Here is a 14975-nt window from a genome sequence, read left to right as displayed (position 1 = left end):
TAGGGACATAGAGAGCTGCCACTTGTCACCCACACAGTGCTTGGAGAGAGCCCACCCCAGCTGCTGGAAGCCAGAGATGTCCAGGACAGCAGGGAGGCAGACACAAAGGGATGGTGCCAAGGAGCACCACAAACCCTACATCAGCACATTCACCTCTCCATGCAAAACCCCAAGGTTTTGGTTACAGCACAGGAGGCTTTTAGGGAGAGATTAGGCTGTCCCAGCTCTCAGCACTGCCAGAGCTGTGGAAAAGGGCTTTACATGTCAGCAGGAACCAGATCTTAGATGATCTGGTGTGTCTAAGCTGTAAGAAATACTTTCATGGGGCCATCCTGCCGCCTCGGCCTCGCACGTGCCACTCGCCTTAAGGTCAACATAGCTGCATCCCCCACCCACCATCTGCCCTCACAGCTCTTTAGCTGAGAAGTTTGTGTCACAGTAATCCCAAGGCTGGCACTGCCAGTGAAACCTTTGGCACAGGGAGGGAACCCCATGGCACCCGGGATGCACATTTGTGTGTCCCTGCTCCTCTGTGCCTGTCACACACCACATGCTGTGTCTGAAGCTCAGCATTTGGCCATCAGATGTGGCTTAGATGAGGCTGAGATTTTTTTCAAGACAGGCTCTTAGTTATGCACTATTACTGCGGGTTTTCTGAGGTCTTAGGATGAGGGAAGAGACGAGACGTTGACTCCATGCATCAGAAGGCTTTGATTTATTATGATAGGATATATAAGATATAGAAACTATACTAAAAGAGTAAAGAGAAAGGTTTCACTACGAAGGCTAAGCTAAGAATAGAAAAGAATGTGTAAACTGAAGTCTTCTCAGCCTGAGATGGGCCGAACAGGTGAATTGGGATAGGCTCTTAATTGGAAACAGTCTGACGGGGCCAATCACAGATTTTCCCGTGGCATTCCACAGCAGCAGATAAGAATTGTTTAGTGTTCCAAGGCTTCTCAGCTCCCAGGAAAGGAAAAATCCTAAGTAAAGGATTTTTCATAAAATATGTTGGCAACAATGCACTTCCCATCCAAAGCAATGGTGATAGGAGCTGGGATTTGGTGTCAGTGATCGCTGGGAAACTGAAAGTCTTTTGGAAATCCCTCCAAAATTCTCAGAAGCACTAGCACATTTGAAGGGCAATGGGTTTCATGGCCTTAAATTTCAATTATGTTGTGCTACAAAAGATCAGTACCAGGGTGATAAATATTATATAGCTTCCATGCTGAGACAGAGATGGGATTTTACATTAAGTCTTTTAAACTGTTCCTCAAATGGCAGCCTGGGTTCTGAACTTAGCACTATGCTAACAAAAACAAACAAGAAAACCCCCCACAAAACAAAACAAAAAAACCCCAAAACCAAAAAAAAAAAAAAAAATTATGGGGTCTCCAAACCTGAATTGTCTCCTCCAAAGTCCTTCACATCAATAGCTTTGTTTCAGATTACTGTCTAACATTGCAGCAGGGAGATACACACCTAAAGTGTTTCATTTAGACAGGCATCATGCCAGCTTTTAGAGGGATTTTTCAAAAATGTAAAATCTGGTACTACATTGCCATAGCACATCCCGCATTGCTGCAGACATGGTCTCCTGGAGACAAAAAAGCCTCCTTGTTTCTACATCTCCCCAGCATCTCAAAACATTCTCTCAAGGATGAAAATAGATGATAAAACCTCCTCCCAGGGCCTGGTTTGCAGCAAAATCTCACATTTATGCTTTTGTCACAGGATTCCTGTCCTTCAGCCGGAGCAGCTCGCAGCAGCCTTAGTCCTAGTCAGTGTGCTAAAAACTGAAGCCTAGGAAGGGACTTGTCTTCAATACCATTTATTTCCTCCTCCCAGCTCTAGTCCAGGGCAAACCATAGAAGTTCTCTATTTGACATTCCTGTGCCCAAGGATTGCCAGGGTCTATCACCATCTGCCAGCAGCCCTGTTGCAAGAGGAGCACCACAGCACCTCAGGAACCTCACCCACAGGCACACTGGAGCTTTTTATAGAGGAGCCTCACTCCAACAAGCTGGCCTTGCTCCCAGGATCAGTGTCCTGGAGCCCTCCCCTGCTTGACTGCCCCCTCCTACCCATCCTGGGACCTCAACTCCATCACTGACCATCCCTCACCAGCCTTTGATATCTCACCCTCTGGGGTGCCCAAATGCCTGTTAGAGCAGGGCAGGGTGTTGGAGCAGGGCCATACATGAGTGTGTGTTATAGCCCAGGGCTTCCGAGGTCATGCACAAACTCTGGCGGGGTCTAGAAGCGCCTGACCCCTTCCTCTACTCTCTCCCTGGTCCTCTATGGCCTGTGTATTTCCCTAGTGCAAGAACAACGCAATAGATCTGAGAACTTTGGGGAAAGGGAGCTGGAATTCACCAGCACCACAAAAAAATAACAGAAGGTGAGGCACAGCCAGCAGCACCAGAGACCTGAACTCGCAGAACCCAAAATGAACAAGGTGACAGCGCGACTTTACGGCCGCGTTTGCTGCTTTTCCCTGCAGGCCTCTTCCAGCCCGGGTTTTTAGAGAGTTCCGCAGCCCTGATCCCGGCCGGCCACACGTTGGAGCTGTTGCTTTCCTGATGGAGCATCCCGGGGCCGCCCGGGCCCGGCAGGTGGCACCGGGGCACCGCGAGTAGGCCCCGCTGCCGCCGAACGCCCCGGCGAGAGCCAGCAGCGCCTGCCTGAAGGGAAACCTCTGCTTTTAACCTCTTCTGCTTTCTAAAATTCCGCTCTGCTTTTAGCCTCTTCTGCTTTCTAACATTCCGCTCTGCTTTTAACCTCTTCTGCTTTCTAACATTCCTCTTCTGCTCGGTGGTGCCGAGCGTCTGCCAGCGCCGGCAGGGGCAGCGCGGTGCCCGCTCGATGCTCGCTCCGGGTAGTGATGCCGCGGTGGTTGAACTCCTTCCTGCTGTACAGCTGCAGTTGTTCTGTGCTCCATCTCCACAGCAGCCGAAAACAGCACTGAAAATGTACAAACCCAGAGCACCGGGAATATTTCTCTGTCTGCTCTGGGGTGCCCTGATCCCCAGGGGAGCACTGACTTTGACCCTCATTCATGGAGAAAGTTTCCCAGACTTCCAGATAGACTGGAATCCACAAAAGTGTGAAATAGATTATAGAGAGCAGTAAAGGTGTATCACTTGGTGAGAAATTTAGGTTTGGGGATTTTTAGTATGTTGTGGATGGAAGCAAGATGGAGGGCACAGGGTGTGGTCCTGGGCTTCTTCTTCCTTCTTCTCCAAGGGTTTGGGTGGCATTTTGTAATTGGGCAGAAAAGTCTTTGCAGCTCTTTGGGATCAATTATTGGGTTAAAAGGGAAAATAATCCAGGTGTCAGTTCTTAATTGGATAGTTTAGTCTTAAAAGACCTTGTAACAAGAGATTGTTGGCCATTTTGTGCCCTCTAATGAAAGGCTGCTGAACTCACAGTAGTGAGACTGTTTTACCGACAACACCTCAGTCCAAACATGAACTATGTCTCAAGTGCCTTCAATCCAGACTCAGAGAAACCCACAACTGGTACCCCGACATGAAAATGATGCTTTTGAGAAAGTTATAGAATTCAAGAAAAAAAAGGAAAAGGTAAAATAGAAAGGAGTTCTTAGGATACAATGGGTCTGATTAATTGTTTGTACTCAGTGCCCTCCTGAGACCCCAACCCCATACACACATCAGTCAGGGAAGTGTCTGACTGAGACTGTGAGAGAGACAGCTGGCACCTCAGGTTAAGCATATCCTGAATCATCCTGAATAAAAGACGCTCAGAACAAAGACTGAGGTCTTATTAGATTAAGCTCACAAACCTTGCCTACAGATCTCTACTCTTCTCCCCAAAAGCTCAGACACCACTGCTACCACATCCATGAAAACTCTTCCCACTTACAGCCCCCAGTACCCAGCAGGCAAACATACTAAGCTATATCCACTTTCCTTTATTGCAAATCAGCTTACTAGAAAAGTCTCAGCTGGAGAGGAGCTGGTCCTCACGAAAATTAAAGCAGCTGCTGTGAGGTGGCAGATGCTGATCAGTTCTTTCCCTATTGCTTTTTCTTTTTCTCAGGCTCCAGGTGAGATGTGGCCCTCAAACCTCTGCCCAGCTGAGATTGTTCAAGCAGAAATGGGGTGCTGCTGTTTGCTTCTATCTCAGCTTCCTTCTGGAGGGCTCTCTTGGGACCAGAACTGGCTCTATTCGATGCTACAAGGAGCAAAACCCTGGAGCAGCTTTTCTTGTTTGTTTTGCTTTTTCAGGCTTCTTTCAGATCTGCAAATTTGTGTCACATCATGTGTGGAGACAGCAAATAAAGTGAACTCTGAATTAATTTTGGTTTTGTTGTGTTTTGTTTTGTTTTCAGGGAATACAGGCCTCCCTCAAAAGAAGATACTTGAATACCAGTCAGACACCTGGTGAGCAACCCAGCTGTTGTCAGCTGTTCTTTCCATCTCTCTTTTTCATTGTTTGCAGAAACAATGAAATGATCGAGGACTAAGAGGATGAACTGAAAAAAAAAAAAAAAGAGCCCCAAGTGCCAAGCTCTTTAGTGCTCTTTGTAAAACCCAAATAAATGGAAAAATAAATCAAGCTTAGACACCAGCAGGAAATTGAAAAGTTACATCAATGGAAGGACAGAAATGTATACGTCAATTATTTGGCTGGAGATGTTGTGGTATAAACAGATTTTTATCACTTATAGCTCTCTATTCAAATAATTCTGTCCCAGAGTTCTTTTGTAACAGTACAGATCACAATTTTGTCAACAAGCCTCTGGGAACAAATATGAAAAATGGAGCAAGACTGGCTTTGCTCTCCCTGATTTCAAGTTTGCAAAGTTTTTACAGCATTGGCTTGATTCAGAAAAACAGAAAAAGCTTATATCTAAACCTCAGTCAAGGCAACAGGACTTGTTTAATGCCAAAGTGAGCACATCCCAAAGTGTTTTGTTGAGTAGAGATGCACTTCTTAAACTGTTCCATCGCCACAGTGTTCAAACCTCATTCTCACTGTCACCTCTGATTTTCCTCCTTCACGTCAACACACATGTCTGAGAGTTGGTTCATCTGCCCCCAGGGATGTGACAGCAGACTGTCCCCATGCCAACACCCCAAGCTGCCATCCCCATCCCTGCACAGGGTCACCGTGGTCCAGCTCCATCCCAGGGACATGGTCCCTGTCAGGGGAGCCCAGCTGCTCTCGGGCGGGGACAGCTGGCCCCTGAGGACAAAGCCTCTGCCTTCCTTGGGAGATAAAAGATATGGGGATACAAACAGTCATAAATAACTGATGTCACTCCAAGCTGAATCCTCTCCCCTGCCTCACCCACTTCCACTCTGTTTACCACCAGGGTTTTTTGTTTTGTCTCTGCTCCTTCCATGCCCGTTATTTTGTGTTCCTTTGGGCAGCAGCAGGACTCCAGCCTGCAGGAAGGGCCTTTCCTGGGAGTTTTTCCCCTCTGTCCAGGAAGGAACTATGTGCCCCTGCTGTGGAGACATTTAGGCCTCTGATCTCCTCCTTCTGACACTTGGGCTCTCCCTCTTGTCCAGACCTAGCAGTTGCACTGCACTCAGTCCTGCCATGTTCCTCAGGTTTCTTTCCTGGCACCAGACTTGGTTTTCTGCTGCAAATTTAATCCAAATAATTTTTGTATTGTTCTTTCCTGGCCACTGTCTTATCATCTCTTCACTGTTCCCTCCTGGCTTCCTCTGTGGTTCCCATCTGTCTGCTGGCTCTGCGTGTATCTGTAGGCTTAGCTTCAGTCAATTTTTGACATCATTCATTGGACATGTTGTTATTACTTGTCTCAGCATTCTGGTTTCTCTCTGCTCTTGTCAAGGCATTCCATGTATTTCAGCCTCTCTGAGAGAAATCTTGGTCCAGTGTATCCAAATTGAACTCAAGTCCAGGGTGAAGGTGCCCATGAAAATGTTCACAAGCACAAGGTGAAATGAGCTGAACCCAGCTGGCCAAAACCCCTGAGATGCTCTACAGACCTGTGTGAACTCTGCCAAAATACAGTTCTGTTCTGAAGGCAAGCACTGCTTAGAGTTTTACATGATTTGCTGGAGAATCATGAGTTTTCTGTCTCCATATGACTGCTGAGGTTTGCCAGTCTCCCAGCAGACAGTCAACTTGATGAACTTGGGAATAAAATTACTTCATGCTTCCAGGTAAGTAACTACCTATCTGGTAAGCATTTAACTATACCTCGGGTCATTCACTGGGGACAAATCAGAAGCAAAATTGACACAATACATGATATTCTGAGAACGGTTCCAATATTTTTAGAAGCTCAGCAGCCTTCATGCAGCAAAAGTGGCCAAAGAGGAAATGTTAAAAGTTTAAGCTTTAAACCACCATTTGTGTCACCCTGTGAAAAGGGAGGGTGATACAGCAATTTATGCTCTTGGGCTGAGTGCCTGACTGTACAGGGACATCTATTTTCAGTTTATTATAACAAACCTGTCCTTTTTCTAATGTTCAGCAGTTCTTGTCACAGCTATGCTCAAATGATCAATAATCCCTTGGCACAGAGGTGTTCTGGTCAGATTGTCAGCAATGTGCCATCTCTGGCCATGAGTCAGTGACATTTTCTAGCAGCCCAGCAGCTGCAGCCAACACAAAAAAGAAAGCTTTGTGTCATATGAGACTGGACCATGCCAACCTCCCTTTCACTGCCCACACTTCACTGCCCACACTTCAGTTCACAGCAGGGCTACACCTGGGCAGGGAAGGCTGAGCCTCCTGAGAGTCACCAGTGGGAACTTCCCCATCAGCACTGTCCTGGTTTGGGCAGTGCCTCAATAAACTGAGTGCAGTCAAGAGTTGTTTTCATTCTTATTCTGACAAATCAGCTAATTAGAGTACAAAATAATATTCTCAGGCTTGGCAAATCCTTTTGACTTTGAAAGATTTTAAAATTTATTTTGGTTTTTCTTGCTCAGACAACATGGAGACTCAGTGCTAAACTACACAAAACAAATTAAATATCCAATTACAAACAGTTGGCTCTGGTCTGGAAGCACTTCAGTTAACTGCCATGATTCAAAGGAGAAAAATTATTTCATTTTGAATACCATAATGCTTTTTAAACACAGCACATTGGCTGACCCATCCTGGATCACGACCTCAAGAACTTCACATACTTGTTTTTGAAAATGAGCTTTGTGCCTTGTCCTGTTAAATGGATGTTCAAGCTGCAGTGAGGGAAGAGGGGCTGCCCATCTGCCCGTGGTGATGTTTCAAGGGAGACATCCAGAGGTCTAGAGTGACCCATGTGTGTTATCCCAGGCTCATACCAGTCCTGACTCCCTGGCCCTGGACCACAAAGATGCAAGAAATCCCCCAGCAGACACAGACAGCTCCTCAGCAAGGAGGGAGTGTGGCTGGCAGTGCAAGGATTTAAAGGGTGTTACATCCATGAGTCTTCCATGGAAATATTCACAGGTGCTGCCTTCAGAGATTGACAGAACAAAGCCATTTTTTTGGGTTGGATTCACACCAACGTGTGTTTTTCAGATCCAATGCTGAAATTTCTTAAGAAGACCCCAATTCTCACAGCTCAGGTGGACATTGGTATCTGTCCTCCAGTACTTGTCCTTCAGCTTCACAGAGGGCAGAGTTTTAAAACAGCATCACATGCCTTTAGAAAAATCTCGGGGTGTAACAGGAGGTGAATGAGGTGCCTGATCCTGTAGAGAAGATATTTGTGCTCAGAGGTGTGTTAAGTTTCACAAGACTCAGTGCAATCCCCAGGTTCCATGTGGACCACCCAGCTGCATGGCAAGAAACCCATTTATTTCTCATGGTTTTGTCCATACTTTATGTGTTTTGCAGCTTTTACAGCTCTTTTGTTTTCCCAGCTGGTTTGCCTGAGATCAGGTCACAGAAAGCAAAGGGCTTGGTCAGAACTTAAACAAAAGCTCTTTCAAATTTAAAAAGAAGAAAGAAGAAAAAAACCCCACTTGCAGGGAGACCCCTTGTCCAATGAGGGACTTTGATTTGGAAGCTTTTCTGCAAGAAATCCAAGGCTAACTTGAACCATGACTAGCACTGCCAAGGTGTCTAAGGTGGGTGAGATTTGGTTATCTCTGTAAAGAAAGAGATAAAGAAAGAAATTTTGGGAAATCAGAGTATTTTAGGTCATAGGTTGGACTAGATAATCTTAAAGGTCTTTCCCCACCTAGTTAATTCTGAGATTCTGTGAAAAGACTTCAGCAACAGAAATACATACCCAGGATCTAAGACAAGGGATAAAATCTCCTTCCTGATAGGCAGCCATCAGAAAAACCAAGGAGGATATAGGGGTAGAAGATCAAAACTTCAGATGGATGGGTGCAGAGCAGAGAAGCTCAGCCTCCTGCACAGCCATGGATGGATGGGTGGGTGCAGAGCAGAGAAGCTCAGCCCCCAGCACAGCCATGGTCTGGGTGGGTGATTGAACACAGCCCCTGTGAGGGTGAAATCCCAGCCTGACTGCAGGGTACCAGGACAGCCCAAGCACAGCACAGCAGGGTTGCAGGGCAATGTTGAGAAGCTGAGAGGGGCAGGTTTCCCTGGGCACAAAACAAATGCTGCCAGTTTTATACCCTTGGTCAGATTTCCAAAAACCAGATCCTGTCATCAAGTAATTCAATGGCAGCTTCTTTTTGTTCCTGAGACACAGAGTTCAAGATTTCTACCTGCCTGGCAGGAACTGATCCGGCCTTGAAAGAACCAGAATTACTAGAGAAAAACATTAACTCTTTCATTTTATATATGAACCCCACAACTCCAAGTGTCCTGTGAGCACATCAGGGTGTCATACATCAACCACTGACATTTTATGCCCATGCAGACAGAGAATCCTGCATTTTAAACAACTGCAAGAACAGAAATTTTGTTCCCATGGAAGCTATTTTTTTTTATTACACTCCTAGTCTTAATACATCCAAGTGTACTTTGGACAGTGGCCAAGCTGTGCACGTGTGGTAGGAAGCTGCCTCACACAGCTCGGTGCAAAACGGGACGAGGGAGAGGGGCTCCAGGGGCTCCTGTGGCATCTGAGCCCAGCAGAGGCAGAAGGCAGCAGCAGCAGCTTGGCTGGCCAGGGGATGGTGAATGTCTCCCCACAGGGGCCAGGCAAGAGGCTGCTGTTACTGTAACAGGGTGGAAAAGCAACATGTAGAGATTAAAAGTAAAAAAGGGAGAGCGAGCTCCTTTGATAGCCTCAATATCGCAATCAGGAGCGACTTCCTGGCCTCATATTTTCCATAGAAATACTCTTCACTGGATAAAGTTAATGGTTCCCTAACTGCAAGGCAGAAGGGCTTGATCAGTTCAATTGACGTCACAGATGGGGTATTTTAATGAAATGCGCTGTGCTTCCCCCATTTATATGTTTGACCCTAACCTTTACCAGATGTTCAATTCCTGGTCCCTCGCAGACACTGCAGCTCTGTGTTTGGGAGGCTCTTGGGAAGCTGAAATAAAATCCTCTGACACGAACCCTTTTGTTTGAGCTGCTCCCTGCCACAGGGCTGGCTGCACAGAGGGCTCTGCTCAGCAGGAGTGTGCCCAGGAGAGAAGGGGAGCACAGCCAGAAGGATCACACTGTGCTCTGCCTGCCTGTGTGGGAGGGTAGAGGATACACTGTTGCTCCCCTGCCACTGAACAGGGATGAAATCACAGCCTTCCCTTCCAGCCTCTCCAAACTGTGGCTCTGAGACCAAAAGAAAGAGCCAGAAATCCTGAACTGGGGATTTGGCTCTGCCACGTCCCCTTGGGCACTCTGTTCCTGCCTCTCAGCCTTGTTTTCCCAGGCATAAACCAGGACAATGTCCCTTTGCCCAATTACATCCTGTGTTTATCAGGGGCAGGGCTGGGGAGAGGCTGCAGGCCTTGGATTAGGCTTGGATTAGCTCCCTCCTGTCCCCTGGGACAGCCGTGGCTCTTCCTTGGGCAAGAACAAAACAGTACCAGCACCACAGACCCTGTGTTGCTCTGGATGCTACTCCAGGCTGAGACCTTCAGAAATTATATCTGCCTGAGCTCTGCAAGAGTGAAGCCAGCTGGAAAAAAATCATCAGGAAAAGGGCACGTCATCAAAAAAGATGCCATCAAAAGTTTTCTAGTGTTTGATGGTCATTTAGAATGTCTCCTGCTTATTCTTTTTTCAAAGAAAAGACAAAATGATGGAGTGAGAGAGGGATAAAAGAAGATTCCCAAACCTCAGATTTGGTTTTCAATCATTTTAGATAAATTGCAAGCTGGACCACAGCCACCCTTTAGTTCTGGGTTTGGATTAGCAAATTGAAAGTCACAGATGAGGTTTTGCAAAACCATACCCATATCCTCCAGCCTGCTCCTGGCTGAAACTGAGCTAGCCCTGAGCAAAAATGAGTGAATCACTCTTTAACACATACACCAAAAATGCTGAACTCAACAACCACAAACTGAGAGTACAAAAGCCTGTGCAAGGCACTCATTCCTTGTAACCTCGGAGAGACTGAACTTGCAGCACCAGCACTTTGCAGCAAATTAGGCCGCAAAAACATTTGGAAATGTCAAAAAAAAAAAAAAAAGATGGTTATGTTGATGGTAATTCCATGCACACACATAAAATATTATGTATTCTGTGGCCAGATATTTGTTCCTGAGAAGATGTCAGTGGCTGTTAGCATGGCAGCCTCAGACCTGCTAGTGTTTTGCTTTGGCATTGGTCCTGTAATGAGGTTCAGTGGATTTCACCAAAGTGGGTCTGGGGTTCTCCTGAGCCCAGGATAAATGTTCTCTCAAGAGCAGCAGCACTACCACACCTGCTGCAATGTGAGTCCCTCCCAGGGGCACACAGCCCTCCCAAAACTGCTGCAGATGGGTCACTGTTCCACGGGGTGCAGTCCTCCAAGGACAGGCTGCTCCAGCCTGGGAGCAGGGCCCCCCTCCACTGGGGCTCCCACTGGATCACAGCCCCCTCCAGGCATCCACCTGTACCTCTATGGGCACCTCCTCCAGGGGTTGGGGTGGATCTCTGCATCCCCTTGGATCCCCACAGGCTGGGGGTGGATCTCTGCATCCCCTTGGATCCCCACAGGCTGGGGGTGGATCTCTGCATCCCCTTGGATCCCCACAGGCTGGGGGTGGATCTCTGCATCCCCTTGGATCCCCACAGGCTGGGGGTGGATCTCTGCATCCCCTTGGATCCCCACAGGCTGGGGGTGGATCTCTGCATCCCCTTGGATTCCCAGGGGCTGGGGTGGATCTCTGCATCCCCCTGGATCCCCACAGGCTGGGGGTGGATCTCTGCATCCCCGTGGATTCCTGTGGGCTGCAGGGGCACAGCTGCCTCACCCTGGTCTCACCACAGGTGCAGAGAAATCCTGGCTCTGGCCCCTGAAGCACCTCCTGCCCCTCCTTCTCCACTGACCTTGGTGTTGCCATGTTGCTTCCCTCACATGTTTTCATCTCCTGCTCTTCTCTGGCTAGGAAAAATCTTTGCCCACTTTGATGTGATTTTCTTCTCAAATGTGTTGTCACAGAGGTATTTCCAACCTGCCTAATAGGTCCAGCTTTGGCGAGGAGCACATCCATCTTCAGAGCCACCAGGGATTGGCAATGCCAGACATGGTGGAAGCTTCCAGCAGCTTCCCATGGAAGCCACCCTGTGCCCCCCTTCCACCCTATCAAAGCCAGACCATGCAAAACCAACACATATCCCAAGGACAAGAAGCTTAAAGGGAATTCTGGATTCCCTTTTGGAGCAAAATCCCTTATCAAGGGCTCCATCCCTAAGAAACTCTTCTTTAGAAATCAGCTGTGGCATGTTCTGACTCATGGGCTGGAGGAGATAATTCACTGTCACCTGTGTGTGTTGTTTGGCCACCAATTAGCCTTTCCCAGTTAAATGTACTTTTCCTCTCTGATTAAAAAGGTACTAAAATCAATACCCTGTAATACACAAAGTGCCAGGGTCTGAGCTGATCTCAGTTAATGCACAGCTCCTCTTGCTGCAACCATCTCCCTGGAAGGCTTCACTCAACTGCACAAGGAAACTGCTTCAAATGAAGGAAAGTGGAGGCAGTGAAGCAGCCAGCATATGAATTCTTTTTTTTTTCTGTTTTCATAACTGGAGACCATAGATGGACAGTCTGGATTTATGGCAGGGTTCACAGCTTTGCTGCCTCCCAGCATCTGCTGTGCAAAATAAATCATCACCTCAAACAAAAAATCACTGAGTCAAGAACCTGAGAGGGACAAGTGCAGGTTCTTCTCAATGAAACCAATCATTGATAATTAAATATCCAAAAGGAAAATGTTCTTTTTATCTTCTCACTGAGATGTGTCACTCCCTCCTTTCTGTATGCATGAATGCATTCATTCAATAGCGTGGATAAAAGCAGGGTGACCGGGCCAGGCTGGCAGGAACGTGCCACCAACACCAGCATGGAAGTGACAAGTGCAGTGAATTTGATGGCTCTGGCTCCCTGGCTCACATGGGAGGGGAGGGAAGAGCAGGAATCTGAAGATGGCTGTTGCCTTGGATGTGCTGAAGTTGATTTTAGGCCAGGGAAGAATGATCTGATCTGCTGCATTCCCTCGCTGTCTTGGCTTCCACTCATAAAGGCACTTAAAAAGCTGTCTAGCTTCAAGTATGTGCTTAAGTGCTGAATTACTTAATTAGCATTTTTACTTGTCTGCAGTCTCTTCAAAAGCCAGTTGGAAGCCCTGGGATTTTGATTAATATCTTGGATGGGCCCTGGGACAGAGCACAGGTCCCAAGTTACCCTCCCTGACCACACCTCTGTGGCTGTGGCAGCCCTGTCCTGAGGAGCTGCTGTGTGAGAAGAAGCTGAGCTTGGATGCTCCTCTTTGGTATTCTTTAAGCTATACTGATATAATTTTAGGGATCAGTTTCCTCTTGCCACTTGCCACACTCAGTGCCTTTTGGAAACTTCTGGTTGCATAGAACAGAGCTCACTGCCCCAGAAATATCAGCTCCAGAAATGAGCTGATATTCTCATGCTCAGAGTCTGCTTCTCCTGCTAATTGAGGTTCTGAATGCAGTGATGCTTTTCCTTTGATTTAATTAGGGGAAGCTGTTTCCAAGGAATCACAGCTCACACCACAGGCTCCACGGGCAGTGAAGCACCCCAGGATGCAGTGGATGTGACTCACGGTGACTCAGGGGCCGTGTCCAGCTGCCAAATGAGTCAGCACTTGCAGCAGCCTCATCACAGTCCTGGGACCGGTGGTACCCTGGCCATGTCAGGTGGGAGGAGATGTCCCCTTGCTCCTCAGACCACAGCAGTGGCCCATCCCCAGCACTGTCCCCCATGGGACCTGCAGCTCTGCAACATCAAACTCCCAACAGGGAACTTAAAATCCTGTTCACGTCTTTGGTTTGTTCATGATGCTTACAGCAAACTAGAGCTGCGCTTCTGGTGAGTGTCAAGCCAATGTGCAGAAGACCTCAAGTCTTCTCAGCTCATTAAAAACCAGAGAAGCCAATTCCAAAGGAACTTGAAGCCAAATGAAGTGGTGAAACAAGCAGTTTCTTTTAAAACTTCTGCGGGAGCAACATGCTTTTTGCTGCAGCCCCAGGGGAAGATCACAGCCCTGGCCCATGTGCCCCTTCCCCTATTACTTTCACCAAACTGCAGCAAATAATGGATTTTTTTCCCCTTCTGTGGGAAGTCTAAGCTAAATTCTTGATGATTCTTGTAAAATCTGGAAGCTTGTCAAGCCTGACTTCCCCACTCACAGCCCCCTGTAATTTGTTGTGCTGCTCTGCAGGCGCAGGGGAGGACTGTGGCCATCTGTTTTTCTGGATGGGAAAGGGAAGGAGCCACAAGGAAAGTTCTGGTGGGGCAGCTCAGCTCTGGGCTGTGATTTATAACTGCAAATACAACAAATCCTCTCCAAGTGCCCTGGCGTTGCTCAGGAACCAGAGTCCAGCTCACAGAGCAGGCTCAGGTCACTCGAGTTTAATGACCACTGACTTGGGAAGGTGTGGAAAGGCAGATAAATTGCTGCCCTTGGTCCAAAATCCCTGCAGGCTGCAGCTCTACAGCTGACAGATGGGATGGTGTGGTGGGCACTGTCCTGTCCTGGTGACCTGACTGACAAAACAAGGCTTAAACTGCAAATGGCAGGGCTCATCCCTCTCCTTCCCACCCCAGAGGCATTGCTGGCACCAACAGCCACAGCAGCTCCATCCTGGCAGTTTCAGCACCTCCACTTGAAAACAAGAGGCAAGATTGATATTTTATTTCTGATTGACTGAAATTATAAAATTATAGCTAAAAACCCTTTTTTTTTCTCTCACATTTTTTGAGGTTTCTATTTTTCCTTTTTTTTAAGTTAATTTCTCATTTGGAGAAATGCTGAAACTATTTCCACCTCTGTTCTGAGATGGGGCACCACCTTAGTTTTGAGAATGTTAGCAGAGGTCATTGGAGATATTTTTAGAGAAAAACCTGAAAATCTAAACAAAGGCTTCAGCAAAACACAACATAGGCTCAGAAAACATCCTAATATCTACAAATCTGTACTTTTCACTGGAAAAAGATGCATGAGAAACTATTGCCTATGTTTACAGAGAGCTGATGGGAAGAGTCTGGTGGCTGCTGCCCCACAAGGGTCTGTTCCTGTCCCATCCCATCCCAACCATCACTCCTAACTGGGAGCCCCCAGAGCCCCTCATACACAGCTCTGCTGGTACAAATGGCAGCACCAGAGTCAAAGAGATGAGTTAGAGGATCAGCAAGGAGCTCAGATTGCCCAGAGTCCCACCAGCTGCTCTCTCTGAGGACCATGCTGGCTCACAAGCAGAGCACATCCTTGAAACCACTGTTGGAAGCAGCCAGCAGGAGCAAAACCATCCAGTCTTCTGTGAAATCCATGTTCAAAACAACTGGGTGTGTTATTTATCTTAAATGGTATACTAAATATTCTGGGCTTTTTTCATATCCAGCAAAGCAGACAGGTAAGTCAGAGCTAGGGTA

The sequence above is a fragment of the Serinus canaria genome, chromosome 18, assembly GCF_022539315.1.
Source record: "Serinus canaria isolate serCan28SL12 chromosome 18, serCan2020, whole genome shotgun sequence".
Taxonomy (NCBI): domain Eukaryota; kingdom Metazoa; phylum Chordata; class Aves; order Passeriformes; family Fringillidae; genus Serinus; species Serinus canaria.
The sequence above is the reverse complement of the archived record's forward strand: the minus strand, read 5'-3'. Positions refer to the sequence as shown.